This window comes from Petromyzon marinus, unplaced genomic scaffold (genome assembly GCF_048934315.1).
Source record: "Petromyzon marinus isolate PM22_M1 ecotype Great Lakes invasive population unplaced genomic scaffold, UKy_Petmar_22M1.pri1.0 PM_Scaffold_32, whole genome shotgun sequence".
Classification (NCBI taxonomy): Eukaryota; Metazoa; Chordata; class Hyperoartia; order Petromyzontiformes; family Petromyzontidae; genus Petromyzon; species Petromyzon marinus.
Genome location: NW_027423302.1, coordinates 65347 through 81023, shown reverse-complemented (window position 1 = coordinate 81023; position 15677 = coordinate 65347). Strand labels below are relative to the sequence as shown.

Sequence of the window (15677 nt, the reverse complement as noted above, 5' to 3'; positions counted from 1 at the left end):
TCTCTTTATAGGGTAATGTGAGTGTGGTTGGTCTTCTCGCGTTAACATACGTCGAGGGGTCCCTTGTATGAAAGGGATACTCGCTCCCTTTAGAGCGGTCAGGGTGAGTGGTGAATGTGCATCATACGTCTCGGCGTTCCCTCCTCCACACAGCAGCCAGCCTCTGTCCACGGGGGGGGTTGCTTGATCGCTCTCAGTGCTGCTCAGTGGCCACCTCTCTCCACTGCTGGATGAGCTGCGCGATCACGCTCGTGCTGGTTTGCCGACAGCAGTTTCTCTCCGCTGCTGGATGAGCTGCATCGGCACGCTCCCTCTCTCTCTGGGTGGAGAACTCGAACGTGCTCGTTGCTGGTTTACTGAAAGCAGGTTTTTCTCCACTGCTGGATGACTCAAGTCGCACGTGCTCTTGCACTGGTTTGCAGAAGCTCTTGCTTGGTGCGTCGGTCGCTGTGCAGCTGGACTCATTTTAGAATAAGCTTTCAACAATACTCTTTTTTTCAGTTCTTTTAAAATCACACTCGGTGGCGCCTCACTACCTTGCGATTCTTGCCAACGTCAGTGGGTAGCGACGGGCCACTTTGGCTTCTGCTCGCCGCCCCCTGCTCTGCAGCTCGCCGGCTGGCGACCTGTTCCTCTCGTTCCCGATTTAACTGCTCCTGAGCCGACTCACTGGTCGAACTCTCTCGCGTTCCGACCTCCTCCGAGTCGAACTCCCCGAGTTCCGACCCCCCTGGTCGAACTCTTCCGAGTTGCTCCTCCGAGTCGAACTCCCCGAGTTCCGACCCCCCCGGTCGAACTCTGGTGAGCCGACCCCCTCCGGTCGAACTGAGGTTTCAATGCTCAGGATCCTCTTTTTATGCCCAAAAATCCCTTCACTCGGATCCTGCCCACAAGGCGGGGTTTCTTTCGATTTTTACTGTGTCAGGATTTGTCCGTATGTATCTGCGTCCGTGTGTGTCTGTACGTGTGTCAGTGTGTCATTGTGTGCATCACCCACGGTATATTCCGTTGTCACTCCTACCATAAAACCCACAAGTAAAACAATCAAATGTTATAAATTGTCTCGAAGGCGCCTCTGTCTGGGTGCACAACCTGGAAGGAGGGGCGATATTCCCTCCGACTTTCACCGACGCACAAAGAAATGGTTAAAAAGTTTTAAGTTAACATTTCATTTCATCAGAGTTCCAAAGTTATGATTCTGTATTCATTCAATGTCTGTGTCAGCTTCCCGTTGTGGTGTTTGACTCGTGTTTCCTCGAGCGTATACACACTCCTACCCCGCGCTGCGGGGATACAAAGACGGCCAGGATCTCCCTTTCTCTCCGACCTTGGGTTTAACATCGCCCTTTGCTTACGTTGCAGTTTTGCTGTGCGCTTGCATTTCTTTTCCTCTCTACTCTTGCTTTAACCCTGCTTATTATTTGCGTATGGGTGGATTAGAGCATTCATGTTGACTTATGAAAACCTGATTGTTATAGGCTTCGGGTCAAGTCGTATAGAAATTATTAAAATGTAAATACATTTCATATTAATTAATAGACGGGTGATGGTTACATTGCTATAGCTTGTGGCAGGGTTCAATTGAAGTGGGTGTGAAGATAAATAACTTTAGCCTACCCTGTCGTTAAATTCCGATTTTAAGTTACTTTAATAGTAATGCAGAACCAATTAGCTTTTTTGACTTAACTAGATCTAGGCTAACGCAACCTCCCAGTGACCCTGGCTTTGTGTTTACGTCAGCCCCTTGCAATCCGCTGTGCTCTGCGCTCTATCTGCTCCCTCTGACCCTGGGAGGGCTCTGAACGTCAAAATCGTGTTAGTGGGTCAAGGTAAATATGACCTCCACATGCCATGCCGAGGCCTGGTTTGGTGTTTTTATTCATTATTAAAATAAAAAAATAGAAATATCTATATGTATCGAAAAAATACTTGTTAATATTAAGATGGAAAGGGGGGCATATACAACAGTGGCCTGCTTCATGTATCTATTTACGAACGTTCGATTTTACAAAATGTCACGTTCATGCAATTGACAAATTATGGACACCTTTAGATGAACAAAATCGAATTTCCGCGTGAACGAAACACCATACGGCACGCGCCAGATCAAACAAGAAGCACCGTGGAGGCTGCATCACCCGTCCACTACAGCGTCACGGTGTCCCTGCAGGGCAACAGCAAAGCCTCCACATCACCTCCAGTCAATTCAACATGCAAATCTTTTGGTGAATTCCCTGCAAAGGTAAAAAAAATCCTTACGGGTACTTTTGCATTGTGAAAAGTGATATAGGTGTATATTTTTAGATAAGGAGTGGAGTTGATATGTCCGAAACGCATCCCGATTTTTTTTTTGCATTAAATTAATGGGAAAATTCATTTGATATTTAGTTTTTCGCGCGTTTTATAAAGAAAGCATCGCTTTCGTAAATGGAGCAACATCAGTGAGTGTCCCTGTTGGTGAGCGTGACGATAGCAATGATGGTCGAGTCAGAGGCGCGAATGTGGCCCAGGGCAGACACGCGGACGTGCGGGCGTGACAGTGGGGAACAACGGGGTCATGATTCCAGTTGTATGAGCACAGGGCTCGTTTCAAGTTTCATTTATTATTGGTATATCCCTGTGAGCCATGCGGCTCTTGAGTCGGGTGCAACCACAAACAATATGAACAGAGAACATCTTAAAGCGACGACACGCAACAGAAACATCCTGGATAAAGCAGCAACTCTTCCAGAAAATAAAACGGTATTACAACGCTGTGTGCAAAAATCTCAGTGTAATGCAAGTCAAAGAATAACAACCATAAGACAATTTAGATTTAAGTTATCAGGCCAACTCCGCACTTCCACAAGAAACATGGCTTAAACCATGTTTTCGAAATCAAAATAAAGCTATAAGAACAATGTAAGAACAGTAATCATAGGAACTGTGATTCAAATTTAACAAAACACATTGCAGCGGAGGGAGCTGGTAGGAACGTTGGGTTGCTCGGTCAATGACCAGGGTCAACGGCGGCGTGGTGTATTCCGCAAATATGCCCGACTATGAGGGCAGGCACAAGTCGGCGTGAGTAGGTTAAACGTTGAGTTTTATAAGGGCACCACGGGGTGACCAGCCCCTCCCCACCCAGCCCCTCCCATTTTTGTATGCACGACGGACGGTCACAATGATCCCCTGTGGGCTGGTGTCACCAGGAGGTTCCTAGCAGTATTAACGATATACATTTCAGTTTATTTATTTATTTGGTATAGCCCTGTGAGCCATTTGGCTCTTGAAATCGGGAGCAACCGCAACAAACAAAAAACAAGAAAAAACGAACAAGAAAACATCTTGAAGTGACTGTGCAAACAGAAAATCCAGGAAAAAACAGCAAAATATTCTTGAAAAAGCACCGTACACCAACGCTGTGTGCAAAAATCCCAGTGGGATGCAAGTCAAACAACAACAAGAAACTTAGATTAAGGCCACCATTCTTACTCCGTACTACAAACATGTCCAAACCAAAAAACGTTTTCGAAATAACCAAAAATGAAGCCATAATTGCAATGTAACAGTGATCATAGGGACTGACCGAATTTTTAACAATAAACTACATGAATAACTTGAAACACCAAACCCTAGAGCCACAGCTGGCTGAATGAGTTACTCCACAACAGAAGCATCAGTCGGAGTATCTATTTTTTCAATGCACCTTTAAGATCAGCACGCTAAATCAAAATACAGATAATACTTTGCAGTAGTCATCTGGAGCGAAACATTTTATTTTACGCTAATGAATAGCAGTAGCAGCTAGGGGTGTACAACTCCTCTAGAGCAGTGTTGAGAGAAGATCTCATTGGTAGCGATTCAAGTTGCAGTTTATTGGCAATAGCATTCCAGAACCTGGGGGCATCAATAGCAAAGGCCCTTCCTCCAGTTTTTGTACGGCAATAGGGAATGTGAAGCTGGTAAATGAGCGAAGACCTGAGGTCAAATTTGTTCTTTGAAACAGAGACGAGATCCAGTAGGTAGTCTGCGGAATTTTTTGTAAGTACATCGTGAATAAATAAGATCTGTTGCACAAGCCGTCGAACATTAAGAGATGTTAAGTTTGACCCAATGTAGAGAGATCAGTGGTGAGTCCTATATGAGCAGTGCAATGTAAATCTTAAGGCCGAGTGATAGATGGAATCAAGCTTCAGTACTTGGGGCTGATTTTTACACGATGTCACAGTAATCAAGTAGATGCAGTATGGTAGCTTTTATCAATGCAAAACGGAACATTGGGGGAGAAGCAGGGCTTGTGTCGATACAGAAAACCAATTTATATTTTCGTCTTTTTACCAATATAATCAATGCGATCTTCAAAATTCAGTTTTGAATCCAGGATGACCAAGATACTTATAGATCTTGACTTGCTCTATTTGATAATTATTTAAGGACTGTAATTGGGGAAAAATAACTTCCAGCTTTAGTCAAGGTGAGAAGCATAGCACCTTGGTTTTGGAAGTATTCAGGACTAGTTTAAGAGCAACTAGCTGATGTTGTAGTTTGTTGAAATCACCCTGTAGCTTAGCAATCAAGTCATCCGGAGAGCGGCCAGCAGTAATTAGTATCGTGTAATTTGCAAAAAGATTTACCCTGGAATGATCCAGGTCAGTGCCCAAGTCATTGACATAAAGAGAGAACAAAAGGGGGCCAAGGATGGAACCCTGTGGAACCCCTTTTGTTATATTAACGCCGATTGACCTCCAACCATCTGTGAATACAGTTTGGGTAAGAGAAGAGGTAATTTGTACCCATTTTACTGCGTTTTCGGAAAAACAGAGGCAACTTAGTTTACTTAGCAGGGTGTTGTGGTCTACTGTATCAAAAGCTTTGGACAGGTCAAGAAAAAGACAGGCACATTACTGCTTAGTATCAAGGCTACTGTAAATGTGATTCAGAGAGTTTAATGGAGCAGATGTGGTGCTGTATTTTTTTCAGAACCCAGATTGTTTTAGATGTAGTAGATTGTTGGTGGACAGGAAACTGATAATTTGGTAGTTCAATAATTTTTCAAAAATTTTCATGAACGGGGACAAAATTGAGATAGGTCGGTAGTTATTTGGATCACCTTTAGGGCCCTCTTTGTGAAGTGGACGGACATAGGAATGTTTCCATTCTAGAGCAACTGATGCTTATATGATGGACAGGTTGAAAATATGGGCTATAGGTTTGTATATTAGGTGACCAACAGTTAGTAGAGCAAAGATGGGAATACTATCTGCTCCGGTAGAGGAAGACCCTTTGAGGTAGGACAGTTGTTTCAGAACAATACTTTCGTGGATTTGCTGGAAACTAAAGTCGTTTAATATTTGGACAGGGGTGTATGAATTTGCATGAGCAGGGGTGACTCCCAATACATTATCAAAAAGATTACCAGCTTCAGAAAAATGAAGGTTAAAAAATTGTCAACTATTTTTTTGGGATCTGAAAAATATTCCCCATTTCCGTTAAGCTCAACGGGCAGATTATCTGTATTGGATGCCTTTTCGATACATTTGATTGTTTTCCAGAAAATCCTGGCATTTCCATGTGATTCCAGGAGGAAAAATAGGCATTTTTTTGACGCATCTATTCCTTAAAATCCTGTATTCTAGCCAGTCATTGACCAAAGTACTTTTCTGAGCACATGTCCAAGCCTTGTCCCTAGTTTTCATGAGCTTTGTAATCAAAGGATCAAACCATGGTGGGTGGTTGCCTTTAGTTTTAAATCTAACCAACGAAGCATGTTTGTTAAGAATTTGGAGAAACGTGTACCTGAAGGTCTCCCAAGCCGTAGTTAGGTTGGGGATATCACAGACCTTGTCAATATCCGAGTGAAGCACATCATTAGTAAATGCCCGAGTGCTGAAGTGTCCGAGTGCTTCGGGTCTGGCTGATGATCTCACCCCAAAAATGGAGCGATCACCAAGGTTTTTACCCAGAACACCAGTCAGTGTGAAATTGTGAGGGGCATTTGTCAATAGGACGTCAAGCAGAGATGACTGTACCAGATTTTTTAGGTTGGGTCTTGTGGGGACATTTATTAATTTAAACAGGTTAAATTCATCTGCAAAATTTGTGGCCACGGCCAGCGGGTTTAGCAAATTCCAATTTAGATCACCCACTAAAACTATTTCACCTTTAGGGAGGCCTCCAAAAAGCTCTGCAGATGCAGCTTCAACATCCTTCCCACTAGGCGGTCTATATCAGGACACTACCAATATATGTTATTTGGGAGAGTTAATCTGAGAGCCAGACCTTCACAGCAACATTTTTTAAACAAGGAGTGAGCTGGTGAACATGCAATAGTATTACGATACTATAACATGTACGACCAAAGTTGCAGCCATAGCTGGCAGCATGACACTCCCAGTTTATGATGTGTGCGAGTCAGTGGTAGTGTGAGCGAGTGTATGATGAGTGAATGGGTCTGTGGTTGCGCGAGTCATTGATGTGCGAGTGAGTCGGTGTAAGATGAGCGAGTTTATCACGGCATCCTTTCCGCTACTACGGCCTTCTCCACGCCATCACGGCCTCCATGACGTGGCGAGTGAGCACTCGAGTCAAGAAGTGCCGAAAATAAATGTCATTATACTCTTGGTAGGTAAGAGGCCAATGTTCAGTATAACCCTCCACCAACTGACAGAGCCAATCACTTCAAGTCGTCACTTGGGAAAACATGCCAATTGATTTGGCACTTCAGCAATAGCCGAAATGTTGAGCAAAATTTCCAATCTCATATTCGACGTTTCGCTGCAGATACCATTGTCGGCGTTAACAGAACAATACAATTCACGACGTTTCGACTGCAACACAACAATCATCAGGTGTGAAAACCACGTGACTTTACCGAAAGAACCAAGAATATAGCAATACAACTGTTAAACTTTTTTTGGTACACTGTATTCAATTGACACCTTTTATTGCCTCCATACGCAATAATATAATCGTGATTGAGCAAACCAGTGAGTGAGTGTTGTTGAGACCTGTAGTGTGGTGGTTGAACACAGCTTAACATGTTAATACAGGTTTTAGGATTAGATCCCATAAGTATAGATGCGTCGCAACCCTCCACCACCCGACAGCCAGTAAGGTATGTCATGTAACAACGTGCCAAATAGTTAATTAAAATACAATATATTGCCAACAGCCTACTGTAGCCAGCACCTATGAAGGCTGGTACGATACACAATGGGGTGTGTGGCCAGCACCATGCTTGGCCGCCTTTATCTCCCCAGTGGCGTTGTTTACACATTGTAATTGATACTCATTCGAGGTTGAGTTAATCTAGGGGAGGCCCAGGACCGGCTCAGATAATTGTCACTGGTGTTGGACAATCGAACCCTGGTCGCCATGTTCATTAGTGTGTTAACCGCTGCGCCACCGCTCCCCACACTAGGTCTAATGCCCTATAAAAATTTGCCCACGAACTGCTCTATTTGAAGGGGTTAGAAGAACCTCACTCCCAGCGATTTTCTGGTCGAGCCGTGACCGCAGCTCAAGGGTACGAGCATCTGTGCACCCAGGGGAACCCTAACAGTTTCACACACCATGGCCTGAACCACAGTGTTAGCGATACACCATCCAGTAGGGGACTCCAAAAATCTCAACCGATGCCCCGACGGTAACTCCACACAACTCTGGTCAATTAAAATCCAGAGGGGCATCCTCTTCCAAAAATCCTTCCACAATAAACAAGGCACCGCTAACGAACTTGAAACCAACACCAGGCCCGTCCTTTCAATATCGCCAGTCCGTATAGATGCCTTGATTTAGCCCACAATGCCTAAACTCCCACCATTAGCGGCAACAGATTATCTGCCAGACCCAGGCAACCCACATCTATGGCAGAGTCCTAAAAATAAACTCTGAACCCATGATGGCGGATGCCCCCGTATCTATGAGCATTCGCACCTCAACAGCCTGCACAAATCCACATACTGTGGATGATCCCGCTGCCATGACACAGTGTGCCAGTGCGGTCCATTGCCAACCATCATGCACCACCTTCATACCCCGTATTCCTATGAGGGGCGATGGCGTGTGCACCTGACACTGACTGCAATGGGATGCATGAGGTGGCTGTGTCGGCCGGGTGTGTGACCTATTGCAACCTGCCTTTGGACCCAGAGGAGCGGAGGCGGCCCCAAATCAGCATGGCAGCCCCTGGAGATGTGTCCCGGTAGGCCACAACTGAAAGAGGTAATGGGGCCCCCCCCCCCGCCGCTTGTCCCATCGTCGTCCCACTCCGAATGTCCTCCGCAGGCTCCAACCACCTGACGCGCACACCCAGGGAGACTCTCAGAGAGCCTGGTTGCCCTTTTCTCCCGGAAATCCAGCCCCTGCCGTCACCCCAGCACGTCGTCGCAGGTTATAGTGGGCCTGGATGCAATGGGCTACCTGAATCGAGAACAGGTCATCCTCCTCTGTGGCTGGCAAACAAACGTTAATTTCCTGAGCCAGCATCAACATTTTCTCAAGCACCAGAGAATCCAGTCCTGCCTGCTCCATCTTTGGGTACGCATCCTTGGCCAGCGACAGCAGTGCGCTGCAGAAAGCGCGGGGTGTCTGTCTCCCCCCAACTCTGTATTACGAATGTCTGCCGCGTTGGACGGCAGTTCAAAAATTGCCGCCAACTGGGAGTACGCTTGACGCAGCTTCGTTCTGTCCACCTCCGGAATGTAAAAAAACGCCGCCAAGGCTGTCATCCAGTGCGGTGGGAAGAATAAGTAGCGCCTCCGCATCGGACCACCCTGCGAGCTCGCAAGTGGTGGAGAACCGCCGCTGGAAGGCCGCCCAAGCACCCCCCGCAGCCTAAAATTAATTGAGAAGCGGCAGCCGCTGCGCTAGGGAAGGTGCCCCCGGATGAGCTGTCGGCGGCAGGTTAAAGGGACCCAATTCATGCCCTCGGTCGGCAGTGATGGTGGAGTCGCCCGCTCGCCACCCCCGAGCCACAGCCCCTTCCTTCGGCTGTTCCCTGCCCAGCTGCCCCACCAGGGTCGACACTGTGGAAAGCCGCCCCACGATGCGCTTGCCGATTGCCTGCAGCCCCCCTTCAGCCGGCGGCGGCTCAGAGCCGTCGCCCTTTGCTCGCTGCCCCGCCGGGATCACCACTCCGGGGCCCCCCACAAGGGGTCCCGGTTGCCAGCCCTGCCCGGGAATCCTCCTTGCCCGAGGGTATGCGGGCGAGAGCCTTCCTCTTAACGTGTTTCAGCATAGTCTATTTCCCCCTCAAGGATTCGAAGAAAAAAACATTCATAACAACCCTCAAATATAAAAAAAATTTCGTTAACACGCCTGACACCAAATGTTGTGTTCTAGTTCACAGACACTAATAGGAGGTACTCTATCTCTTTTATTCCGACCTTCAGAGCCTTAGGGGATAACCACACACCGGGTCGGGACAGCCAACATGCTGGCAAACCCACAGCTGAAGAGGGTGACGATCACAATTACGACAGCACGACGAATTCCACTCCAGATCGCAGCTGCCCCGGCTGTGAGTTGGAGCTCGCCTTATATCCTGAAAAGCGTGGCCAGGCTCCACCCTCGGCCCTGCACCCCTCTGGATCCTTCAGATGGCTTCATGCTTTGCCCACAGCTGCAACTGGTAGAACGGGCTGATAGTCCTAATGCCATTGTCTACCAATCTCCCAGCGGCACGCGCTCCAGTGACTCATTCCACGTCATCACACAAGTGTGTGAGCATTAGCTGGTAATTAAATCAGTATCCATCGAGCAGTGGATTAAACATGTCCGATGATGATGATGAAGAATTTAAACTGCAAGCATACACTTATATTTTATTAACGAAGAGCGTACAGACATTAAATGGCTCAATCGTGGCATGATGCCTCAATCTTCCACCTATCTAAATATGGCAACATAATTGACGTGAATAATTTCACACATTAAACTCATATTGCACACGTGTATATATTCTGCGCGAAGATGACTGAACAAAATACTACAGGATGTAGGGGCACTGCAGGTTCTCCACAAGGCACGTGATGCCCTCTAGTGGACAAACGCATAACTACAGCTGCTGCAGCTCAAGGAACAAGATGACCGAGCTGTACAGCCTCCACATCGCCACTTCCCCACGCACACAATGCGAGTGGTGCTACTCAGCCGCACAAGCTTCTGAGAGTGCATCTCATCATCAACATTAACTCAACACAAGCAGCACCCTGAAACAGGCTTCGTCTCTCAGTGTCTCATCAGCAGTCAGGCTCGCTTGAACTGGTGAACTGCCAGATGTTACTGAGAGGGAACCATTGTTAGACTCGCCTTTTGCCCGTCCAAGGACGGGTGTATTGCAGTAAATCTGAAATTTGCAAGCTAAAAAGCAGACCACGACGTGATATTCATTGCATTAATGCGTGTGTCACTGCGCCCTTACAAATTGCACAAACAGATGTTCTGTACTTTTGAGGCATAAGCAATTGGAAAATAACACTATCCAGGAACCTATTTTTTTGTTACACAGTGATATTAATGAGGGGAGTTGTTTGATGTATAGTTACGTCACCTGCTCATGATTATTTATGGGGGAGGGCGCTCCATGTGGAGTGACGTCACATGCTCATGATTCTTCTTGGTTCTTTCGGTAAAGTCACGTAGAATGGAAATAAAATAATAATAATAAAAATTCCCACGAAGTTTCGGCCACAACACAAGTAGCCTTCCTCAGGTGAAGAAACAGAACTGTCGGGAGGAAGACAGCGCTTCAGTGAACACTGCCAGGCTTGGCAGCGTCTTTTAAGCTGGGTGAGAGAAGCAGAGCACCTTGACAAAGGAGTTTACATATCAACAGTAGCTGTGTTAATGTGTTGGATTAGCAGAATGTTAAAGTCAGAAAATAGCATGTAACTGGGGGATTAGCATGGATGTTAAAGTCAGAAATTAGCATGCTAATCCCCCAGTTTCATGCTAATTTCTGACTTTAACATCCTGCTAATCCAATTTCTGACTTTAACATCCTGGTAATCCAACACATTAACTCCTCCTCCTCCGTTCCGAACATAGATGGACTCGTCAGTCTGAACAAAGCTCGTCACTCTCCGTGGTGCTAATCCCTCATACTAACATCATGCTAATCCCCCAGTTACATGCTAATTTTATGACTTTTCAAGAGGCAGAATCCACGCAAAGCAGCCGGGCCGGACTCTGTCTCTCCAGCCACCCTCAGGCACTGCGCTGACCAGCTGTCTCCGGTGTTCACCAACATCTTTAACACCTCCCTGGAGACATGCTATGTACCAGCCTGTCTCAAGTCCTCCACCATCATCCCTGTGCCCAAAAAGCTAAGGCCAACAGGACTAAATGATTACAGACCGGTCGCCCTTACATCTGTGGTAATGAAGTCTTTTGAGCGCCTGGTCCTGGCACACCTCAAAGCCATCACAGACCCTCTCCTGGACCCCCTTCAGTTTGCCTACAGAGCCAACAGGTCTGTGGACGATGCAGTTAACATGGCCCTCCACTTCACCCTACAGCATCTGGACGCCCCAGCATCCTACGCCAGGATCCTGTTTGTGGACTTCAGCTCTGCCTTCAACACCATCATCCCTGCCCTGCTTCAGGACAAGCTCTTCCAGCTGAACGTGCCATACACCACCTGTAAATGGATCACAGACTTCCTGTCTGACAGGAAGCAGTGCGTTAAGCTGGGAACACAAGTCTCTGGCTCCAGGTCCATCAGCACCGGAACTCCTCAGGGCTGCGTCCTTTCCCCTCTGCTCTTCTCCCTGTATACCAACAGCTGCACCTCCAATCATCTGTCCGTCAAACTATTGAAGTTTGCGGATGACACCACCCTCATTGGGCTGATCTCTGGTGGGGATGAGTCTGACTATAGGTGGGAAGCTGACAATCTGGTGACCTGGTGTAGCCAGAACAACTTAGAGCTAAATGCTCTAAAGACAGTTGAGATGGTTGTGGACTTCAGGAAGAATACAGCACCACTCACCCCCATCACCCTGTTAGACTCCCCAGTCAAAATTGTAGAGTCCTTCCGCTTCCTGGGCACTATTCTCTCCCGGGACCTCAAGTGGGAATTGAACATCAGCTCCCTCACCAAGAAAGCTCAACAGAGGATGTACTTTCTACGGCAGCTGAAGAAATTCAACCTGCCAAAGACAATGATGGTGCAATTCTATACAGCGATCATTGAATCCATCCTCACCTCCTCCATAACCGTCTGGTACGCTGCTGCCACTGCCAAGGACAAGAGCAGACTGCAGCGTATCATCCACACTGCTGAGAAGGTAATTGCCTGCAATCTACCGACCCTCGAGGACCTGCACACGACAAGGTCTATGAGGCGAGCGAGGAAGATTATGGCCGATTTCTCCCACCCTGGACACTCTCTGTTTCAGCTACTCCCCTCCAGCAGAAGGCTTCGGTCCATCAGGACCAAAACCTCACGCCATAAAAACAGTTTCTTCCCATCTGCTGCTGGCCTGTTAAACAAGGCCAAGGGCTAACACTGTTTTTAACATTTGATCTACATAACGACACGTTGCTGATATTAACTATGTTTCCCTATTTGTATTTTTAAATTATATCTTAAAGCTATTTTATATTCGATATTTATTTAATTTTATATACTTCAGCCCCTTAATGTTAGACTTTTAACCCTTATTATAGTAAGACTTGTTTAAAACTTATTTAAGATTTTAGATTCCTATATGTTGAATGTATGCACCATCCTGCCAAAGTAAATTCCGTGTCGGTGTGAACTTACATGGCGAATAAAACCCTTTCTGATCTGATCTGATCTTAACACAGCTACTGTTGATATGTAAACTCCTTTGTCAAGGCGCTCTGCTTCTCCCACCCAGCTTAAAAGACGCTGCCAAGCCTGGCACTGAAGCGCTGTCTTCCCGACAGTTCTGTTTCTTCACCTGAGGAAGGCTACTTGTGATGTGGCCGAAACGTCGTGAGAATTTATTTATTAATTATTTTTGTTATTTTATTTCCATTCTACGTGACTTTACCGAAAGAACCAAGAAGATGAATCTCTGCAGTCACGAAAGCTTTAAATCTAAATGCTCATAATTCTTAATGAGGGAGGGGGGGGTCCATGTGGAGGACGTAACCTGTTCATGATTATTGAAGGGGGCTGTTCGATGTGGAGTGACGTCACTTGTTCATGATTATTGGTGAGGGGGGGAGTACTCCATCTGGAGTGACGTCACCCGCTCATGATTATGAATGAGGGGTGGGGGTGTGTCCATTTGGAGGACGTCACCTTCTCATGAATATTAATGAGGGGGGCTGGTCGATGTGGAGTGACGTCACGAACGTTAAGGACATACATTCCTGGGTGATTATAGTAGATATATAACAACCGCCATTCGCCCCTAAGTGGCGGTGACGTCACCACGACGCTTGTGCCAGGCCATGTGCACCTCGAGGCCACGTTTAGTGTCGAACGCCCGCTGGCAGGAGGTCACGGGGCAGACGCAGGTGCCACGGGTCGACTGACTGAGATGACTGAGATGACTGGCTGATGCACCACCTGTGCCCCCTACTGTGCCAACCTGCTGTGCCCTAGCCACCCGGCGCTCCGCTCGTTGTTGTGAGCGTCGCTCCTCTGCCCTCCGTTGTTGTTGGAGGGCAACTACCTCGAACTGCCCAGTAGCGTCCTTCACGAGCCTCCTCCACAGAGGCCGATTTTGACACCGCTGGTACCAGTCATCGGCAAGTCCACTCAGCTCCACGTCCTCCTGTACCACATCACTCCATCTCTACTCTAGCCCGTGCGGCGCCCATTTAGCCCCCTCGATCCGGCCGAACAAAAGCTGTTTCGGCAGTGGTGGCTGGGCATGCGGGCTACATGACCCAGCCATCGCAGCCTTGCCTGCCGGAGGAGCTCACCGATGGGACCTTGCCCAGATCTTTCAAGGATTTGTGAGCTCCTCACACAATCCAGTCTGGTTAAACCCAGGATGGATCGTAGGCAGGCCTGTCTAAATGTTTCTAACCGGCGAAGATGTTCCATTAGGGGGGTCCACGTTTCGCAAGTGTAGAGAAGGGAGGGAATGACCGTGGCCGAGAAGACCCGAAGCTTCGTGTGGCGTGACAGACCAGGTAGCTTCCACACAGCGTTACGCAACCGATGAAAATATATTGCCGCACGACTGATTCGGAGTGAGACCTCTGCTGTTAAACTGGAGCCAGTCATGAGCACACTGCCCAGATATGGGAAACTCTCCACTCTCTCCACAACTGCCCCATCACCGATTGGGAGTTGTGGGGTTGGAGTGTCCCATGGTACAAAATACCCAGGTAGGTGCTTAGTTTTGGTGGGGCTGATGGTAAGGCCCCATCGCTAAGAGGCACGCTCCAGCCTCAGCAGCAGCATCTCCAACTCCTCCTCTGAATGAGCAGCTATTACCAAATAATCGGCATACATAACGTGGTTGAGCAATAGGGAGCCATCCCTTGACCGCACCCGGGCATCGATCAGCCTCCCATTATATCTGTACCATATGGAGATTCCCCCGGTACAGCTATTGAAGGCGTCATGAACTACGTGGTCAAAATAGATGTTAAATAATTTGGGAGCCAGAGGACATCCCTGTTGCACCCCAAGGTATACAGGGAATGGCTCGGACTCCCGGCCACGTAGTTTTACCCGGGCCCGCTCACCATCATGAAGGTCCTTAATGATCGTGAGCAAAGGGTCAGGTACTCCAAAAGCACGAAGAACAAACCATAGCCCAGGCCTACTGATGGTATCATAGGCCTTGACCAGGTCAATAAAGCAGAGATGTAGGTCTTGCTGGAATTCCCTACACCTCTGCTGTAGCAGACAGACAGAAAATATGGCATCTGTGCAGGACCGCCCTTTCCTGAAACCGCATTGGGGCTCCGCAAGCCTCTCCTCAGCGTGCCTGGCAAGGCGATGTTGAATAATCCTTGCCAGGTCCTTTCCCGGCACACTGAGGAGTGAGATGCCCCTGTAGTTGTCACAGTCTGTGCGGTCTCCCTTCTTAAAGAGGGGGACGACCAGGGCATCCTTCCAATCCTGCGTAACCCGTCAAGTGGTCCTGACTGTTGTTATGATGTCATATAGGGCAGTCTGTGCACCAACGCCACCCTCCCTCAGCAGTTCGCTTGGGAGATCATCTTTGCCCGTTGCCTTTCCTGGTCTCAGACTCCGGATTGCCTTCAGTACTTCCTCAACAGATGGCACTTCAGCCTGCCACTCACAGGTGGTGACTTCTTCCAATATTTGAGGCACCGCAGCCTCAGCAGGATCATCCTCACTTTGTGCCACGATGTTTTCCTGGCTGAGGAATTTTCCCTCCCCCAGGACCTCACAGAAATGCTCAGCAAATCTGCAAACCTGTTTCACCGGGGGGTCGGAGATTGGATCACCGTTTTTTCCCCTAATGATGGTAATAGGTGTGGCACTGCAGGTAACTTTTTTGATGGAGTTAAATAGAGATTTGTGATCGTGGGCCACTGAGGCAGACTCCATTTCCTCAGCAACCCGCGACCACCATCCATCCTTGCAGCGCCTCACGGCTCTCCGAACCTCCGAGCGAAGGTTGCGGTAAGCCTCCTCATTCTCTGACGTGGGATTCTGTAGCCGATGACAGTGGGCCTGTCGCTTTTCTCAAATATCCTGAACACCTCCTCTGTCAGCCAGGGTCTCTGGG

General features: G+C 47.8%; 1 long non-coding RNA gene across 1 annotated transcript; it reads right to left on the bottom strand.

Moving 5' to 3' along the window:
* Positions 1 to 1860: 1860 nt before the first annotated feature.
* LOC142923190 (uncharacterized) lies at positions 1861 to 9726 on the bottom strand. The gene is made up of 3 exons (XR_012940589.1): positions 9398 to 9726; positions 8122 to 8279; positions 1861 to 2164 (listed from the first exon to the last, which is right to left on the bottom strand). It is a non-coding gene; the product is annotated as an uncharacterized LOC142923190 (long non-coding RNA).
* Between the last annotated feature and the right edge of the window lie 5951 nt (positions 9727 to 15677).